Genomic DNA, 7,500 nt, shown 5'->3' on the forward strand with positions numbered 1-7,500 from the left:
CGGTGAGGGGCTTGCCCCCTGCAAAAACACTTGCCCCTGTAGTTTGGCAAAACTTGTTTCACTCTTTTTTCCTTTGATCAGACAGCAGTCGATTAAAATCCTGTTGATGGGTCGACATATATCTACTAATACATATACTGACCAAATATAGGTGGATGGTGACTCGTTTAAAAAATCTTTACTAATGGGAATAGGCAAGAAAAAGTGGAGTCAATGTAACTGGATCAGATTTTATTGTAACATACTATGGTAAAGAAAGGATTTTAATAATCTAGAGTGTAATGTAATAAACAAAAGTGAAACAGACTAAAACACATGAGGGAAAAAAGGTCATGTATATTACTAAAGGAGTAAAAATATAGGAGGTCACTTTTATTTAAAATGGGTACAAGCAGATGTATAGACGAGGGTTGATTCTTTATGAGAGGCAGGCTGAAGGAAAAGGAGAAGACAAAAACAAGGGTGTCTGTTTATTCGTTTACGATTCGTTTACGAGCATATAATTCTAGAATGGATGGGAAGGGGAAATGTGCAGAATAAAGGATGATGATACAAAAATATGCAGGTGGGCCAGTGGAAAAGGGAAGAAAAGAAAAGGAAAAAAGAAAGCCAAGACCACTGGTGAAGGAAAGAGGTGAGGAAAAGGGAGAAATAATTATAGAAATTACACCACAGATATTATATTGACTGTGTTCCTTTGTAATGAACAGATGTTCATTAGAATTGAAAACCACTATGTTAAATACATTTTAAATTACACCATATGACTATAAAACACTAATCAACATTTCACAATTATTATATATGTTACGTCTTCAGTATCCTGAAATTTAGAGTGACTTTAGTGGTCATGTAAGTGAAATACATTTAGTACTCACAGCATCATTCAAACTTGGTAGAACAATAGCTGCTAATGTTAATTGAGAAAATAACTCATGTGCCTCCAGTATATTATCAAAATCACCTCCTCAGATATTCAAACTCACCTTCTCAGTCAACAGAAATACAAATTTTTGGAAGCTTTATACATTTCAAACTATGTCTACCTGGGGAATTAACTTCATTTTTCTGTCCGTTTGCATAATTAAGCTCATACATTATAGGCTGATCTCCCCACTGAATGTGAATTTAAGATATTAGCAACTTGGTTAAGCAAGCTTTTTAATAAGACTGGAACAATAGAAAACTAGTAGCTAAGGTAGGACTTCTTTGAACAGATCAAAAAAAGAAGAGTAAGTTGAGTAGGCATTTTTAGGTCTTTGACTCTGAAATCAGTTTCTCTTTGTCAGATGAAATAGATGTGTTGGAGAAGGATATTACAGAACTTGATAAGTAAACTGTATAAGGAAATAAGCATAGAGCTGCAGACAGGGCATGAGGTAGTTATGATGTCACCAGATGTATTTGAGACACTGACAAAGGTCCTAGTGAGAAGGGTAATGAGAAAGTTGGTGGAGAAAGACAACAGGGTGAGCACTGGACCAATAGCAGTCTTTCTGATGATAGCTCTGGGCATACAGCAGAGGATTTGGGAGGGGGTCATGGGGCCATTCCTTCAGAGGTTGAGTAAATGTGGAAAACATCAGCAAGAAGTCTCCATGGAAGGTTTTTGTAAGATCAATAAATAATTTGGATCATTAGGGAATCTGATAAAAATCTGAAGATAAAGGTGTGTAGGGTATGCTGAAACAATTGCATGCGTGCTTCCACTTCTCCTACTTTGTTAGCAAATATTGCACCATGTTCTACATTAACATTGTCTTACTGACATCCCAACATTCACTTCCCTCATTTCTTTCCTCCTAAATATGATAGGTGTCATGTGACAGCTACCATACAGGGAAAATAACACATAATTATAGAGGCTGGAATGAAGTGGGATATGTACTCTGTAGGATGATTGTAATTAATATTAATGGGCTTGTGAGGAGAAATGTAATAAATCAGGAAAATATTATGGTTTATTTTAAGGAAATGCAGGAAAGGCAGACTACCGGCCTCAGTACTGTATCAAATTTAAAAATGTGCAATTGTTTAAAAGTTAAAGTAAAAGAAGCTGCATTTTACCTGTTTCAGTAAAAGTAAATATGTGAAAAACAATGTATAAACTGGTATGTAACTGCATTTGTTACTGTAGAAATATAATGCAGTTGAAAATAATTGACCTCTGTTTCTTGAATGTGTACACTGCTGTAAAATCTGCTGTTTAAAGATTCTGGTTAGGTCACATGATAATGTATCATTATTTGGACAATAACTTGTTAGAATTACATCACCCCATAAGTATGCACCTGTGGAAATAAAAAAGCATCTTCAACAATTTAAACTGAAGCTACAACATATACACCCAGATTCACTATTCTTCCATGCAGGACTAACTTAGTCCTGCACAGAAGCGGCCGTTTAGAAGCAGCATGGCAGCGAGCCAGGCATATTAATGAAGGTGCTTTGCCTGAGCTCCTAAATGGACACCGAAAGTGTACAAGTGCAGGGGGCGTGTCTGAGAGCAGAGCTCTCAGAATATACACTCCCCAGCATGCAAGAACAGCAGGTTAGTAATAAGAATGAGCTAGACTGCTCATAGGTGTCCACATACCCCCAGCAACACCCCCCCCAAGATTATAAGAGCATTAGTTAAAATATGAAATATAAACAAGCTAATTTCTTTTTATCAAACAGATAAAATTTTAACCATAGGTGCGCGGGTTTGCCCATTGCTTAGCTACGTTTATTGGAGCTTAAATGGCACAAGAGGATAAATATCAAGATATATGCAAATGAAGCAGTACTGCAATAGTGTAGTGGGCAGAGCATTTGCCTTGCAAGCAGTCATTCCCAGTTCGAATCTCATTCGGTTTTTCCATGTCAAATCACTTTATGAACAATATTTTTTGTTTCATAACCTACTAAATAACATATATTTGTGAACTGGAGTACTGCATTAAATGCAGATGTGAGGTGTCATTATCATAATGTTGTAAAATTCACAGATAAGCACAAGTGCCCCATACAGTATATGTACACATGAATCAGGGATGCAAATTGAAGGTACAATGGGTAATGAATGATAAATCCATAGAGTGCCCAAATCCACCACCTTTCCAAGAACCATGTTGCATTACTGTCTAAATTAGTGCTGGGGGTAAGCAGGAGTAAGCACTACTAAGCAAGAGTAAGCATATTTAAGCAGTAGTAAGCAGGTTTAAGCCTGCTTGCATGGGAGTAAGCAATGCACACACAGGTTAAGCAATACTGAAGCTAACTCTCTGTAAGCATATTTAACCGGAGGTTAGCATTGCTTACCTTAGTGGAAACCAGTTACAATTGCTTAAAAGTGCCTTAATCACTCTGTATGCAATAGCCGCTGTTCTGGCCAGAAACAAAATAAGCAGCCTTTGTAGATCTTGAACCCAGGACCCTGTACACTATAGTCACAGTAGTTAACCACTAAACCATCACAGTACTAAATAAGACTGAGGTATCACCAAACAGATCCTCACTATAGGAAAATCAAACTTAACGTGAAAGGAATCTATATAGAGTGCTATGTTGTATAATCTACCATATAACATAAATATGTGAAATGGAGTACTGCATTAAGCCCAGATGTGAGGTGTCATTGTAATAAAGTGTTGAAATCCCCTAATAAACACAAGGACCCCATACGGTGTACGTACACATGAATCATGGATACCAAACACATATATAACATGCAATAAATAATAAATCAATGCCAAACAGCAACTAGTATGCAAATTAAAAATTAAATAACGCTAAGCATTGCACAGCCCAGCTTAATAGGTGTAAGCAGTGTGTAGGCCACCTAAATCAGTTTGCCCATTGGTATACCCCTTTAAGCAATGCCCACCTCAGGTAAGCAGGTTTGCCCATAGCTTAGCATTTTCAAAACCATCCAATCACAACAAAGTGCAGAAAATCAGCCCTATTTAAACCCAACAGTCGGGAATACATCTCATAACTGGTTGCAACTTCCTCCTGTAGGCACTATGACTGGTATGAGAGAGGGTGTGCGCTTTCGGGTGCAGTGCTGGGGCATCCAGGAGTCCAGAGTCATGGCAGGACTCCTTGTTAAAGATCATGACCAGAGACTGCTGCAGGGCCAGTACCAGGGTTCCCAATACAAAGCAGAAGCCTGGGACCATCTCGCTCGTGACCTCACCAGTGCCACTGGCATACCTCGAACTGGTGAGCAGATCAGGCATCACTATGCCGACCTGAAGCTGAAAAAGAGGGATCTCTTGGATCAGAGGATCCAAGAGGCTAGGAGGATGGGGGATGTCCCAGCCATGTGTAAGTATCAGTCCACTACCTGTTTAATAATTGCCAGCTCATGTATATTATGGATATGCATGGCTAAATATTCCTCTTATGTCTTTTACAGTGGCAGATGAGTAGGCTGCGAACCAGGAAGCCCATGCCTGTAGATTGCAGCAGTTGTGATGCGAGGCAGGTTAGTAATACTCTTGCATGCACTGTCATAGGAAATAAATCTAAAAGTAGTAGAAAGTTAATCACCTGCATAAAACCTGTATTGTTTAAAGCATGTACTGCATACACCAGAATATATGGCAAGAAGAGTCTCATATAGGTTGTATGTAAATAAAAGCATAATAGCCTGACAATAAAGGTCCAACTGCTGGATTGCATGTGTTTACTCTGGTATCATATGGTAATGTAGAGTTGCAATCTCTTAATAGTACTGTTGTATTAAGCACTGTTACCCACACTGTGCTACATAAATAAAATGTGTAGAAATATCTGTATATGACTGTTGTAATCACAAGAGGTCGTATAGTACAACTGAGAGAGACTTAGACAGAAAACAGTGAAAACATAGACAACATAATCCAAATAGTGCACTCAACTGAGACAAGAACTGCTATATTTTTAGCACACACAGCCATGGTTCAAATCCTGGGAGTGGTAATAGGCTGTATGCAGAATCATACCCCACAACTCTCCAAAATGTCCAGTTAATTGGCCATATCCACTGCCTGTCACTCTGTCCCCCTGGCAAATCAGTGGGATGATCCCAGACATTTAAGAAGCAAATAAGAAATACAACTGATTGTCAGACATCTATAAGAACAAACCTGTCACTCTAGTAACTCCCCAAAATGTTATGAGAGTAATAAGCCAAGTATGTCCCATCTCCACCCCCATGTTGTGAAGCTGTGACCAGAGTGTGTGCAGTAACAGAGTGAGCTGTATGTGCATAATACTAATGTGGAATCTGGCAATACGTGTGGCAACATTCAGGTAGTGCTAACAAACATTGCCCCCACAGGTCTATCAGATACAAAAACTGTGCCTAGAAATAAAAGATTGATATCCTGTACTGGTACTGTTTACTCCTATATTGTATGGCATTGTTAGTCTTGCAGTTGCTCTGAATACTAAGGAATTCCTCATCACTGTCACCCACACTGTGCTACATAATAAAACAGTCTAGAAAATCCTGTATAAGAGTGCTGTAATTACAAGGTCAGATTGTAAAACCACAGGAGACTCATAGACAGAAATCAGAGATGAGATACACAGCAATATCTATATAGCACACTCAGCTATGATAGACAGTTTTATTTTAGCAGACACAGCCATGGTTCGAATTCTGGGAGTGGTAGTAAGCTGAATGCAGAATCATACCCCACAAGTGTATAGAATTATCCAGAATGTCCAGTTAATCGGCCCATATCTGCTGGCTGTTACCCTGCACCCTGGCATATAAGCGTCCTAATCTCTGACATCTAGGCAGCATTTCATGTCATATAACTGACTGTCAGGCCTGTACATATTTGGAAAATGTCAATGAAAGCAAATCTGTCATTGTACAACTCAACAAAGGTTTAAGAGGGCAATAGTCAAAAAAATGTTCCGGTTCACCTGCATGTGGTCAAGACATGCTCAGAGTGTGTGCAATAAGAGATGGACAGGTATGTGCATAACATCAACCTGGAATCCGGGAATATGTGTAGAAACAGTTAGGCAGTGTTAACAAATAATACCTCCACAGGTATACTAGGTAAGAGGAGTATACTGCAGGTAAAACTCAGTTAATGTATGTAGTTGTCTACATCCATATCACTGCCCAAACTAAGGCCATAGGGTAGTTTAATAATACCTGTAAGGTACAGATCACAGCACTGACTAGGAAAGTAATGAGAACTACAGGAATATATTAGTTGTTAATTGACATCTTTCTCTCCCCCCACCATATCTGCAACAATAAACTAAATACACAACTCAGTTGGTATGTGCTCCATTAAATCTACTGTTGGGATATATGTCCTATTGTTTGATAAATATTTAAATTTGTTTCTATGCATGTGCCATATTGAAATACTCCCACATTGGTGGCATGCTGCCATCAATGTACCTGCATGCTGTTGTAATGGCCACTGCGGTTCCATATACGCATGTGTTCTGTTTGCTATGCAACTGTTCCATATCTGGTGTTTTGGGTTAATGGGAATATCTATGCATGCTGTTATACCTAATCCTGGAATGTGTTGACTATTACTAAGTCACATATGTTTTAAAATTGAAACACCACAGCATGTTTGGGAAGGACGGTCCCAACAGACCCATCTGTCCCACCTCATCTGGCCATGGCACCGAGCACCAGCACATCTGGGGCCCACCCTGGGACCTCCTAATCTGCTGGTTCTGCACCACCTTCATGTGGAACTGCCTAAGGGGATGGGGCTCGCCCCCGCCCCCCGGAAGCGGGCACAGTCGGGTCCCTTAGCTTGGAGATAACTAAAGCTGATGAGAAAATTAGTTTTCTTGACATTATTTAAAAAAATGCTCTGAAAGAGACAACAAATTCTAAAGTGCTTAAGAACGTAGTTAAAAAGAATACATGTTTGCAAAGAAAAATGCTGCAACTGGCAAAGCTAAACAATTATGACAATATCCTGAAGTTACAATTATGTGATTTGGTGAAAGTCGTCTATGAGAGGGTGTATAAACATAAAGTGAGCATACGTATGAAACTGGTGATGCAAACCAATGAAATAGAAAATGGGCCTGTTTTTTTCTGGGGAAAGACATTATAGGAGAAGACAAAATAAGGTTATGAGGTGTATACTGACATATAATAGACATACTAAACCTGTGCAAGAAATAACTAGAAAATATTTGCATACATTAAGTTATGTCAGTGGTTTGTAAGAGTGTAAAACTACTCGGACTCTCTTTAGTTTCAAAAGATCTAGAAATCTGAAACAGATTTTCTGCCACAAGGAGCAAACTAATGTTATCAGAAACAGGGTTACATAGAGACAGGGATCATTTCCTTGTATGAAATGTAATCTGTTGTAAATATTTTTATAAAGAAAAATGTTTTGTACATTTAGGTACTGGGTATAGAATTAATTTGAATAATTTTGCAGATTGTACGCATTGCATTATGTAGAGAGTGTGGGGCATTTTATGTGGAAAAAATAATATATTGGTGAAAATCTGTCAGATATAAGA

This window comes from Protopterus annectens, chromosome 1.part2, assembly GCF_019279795.1.
Source record: "Protopterus annectens isolate FY-2018-M chromosome 1.part2, PAN1.0, whole genome shotgun sequence".
In the NCBI taxonomy this organism is placed as follows: domain Eukaryota; kingdom Metazoa; phylum Chordata; order Ceratodontiformes; family Protopteridae; genus Protopterus; species Protopterus annectens.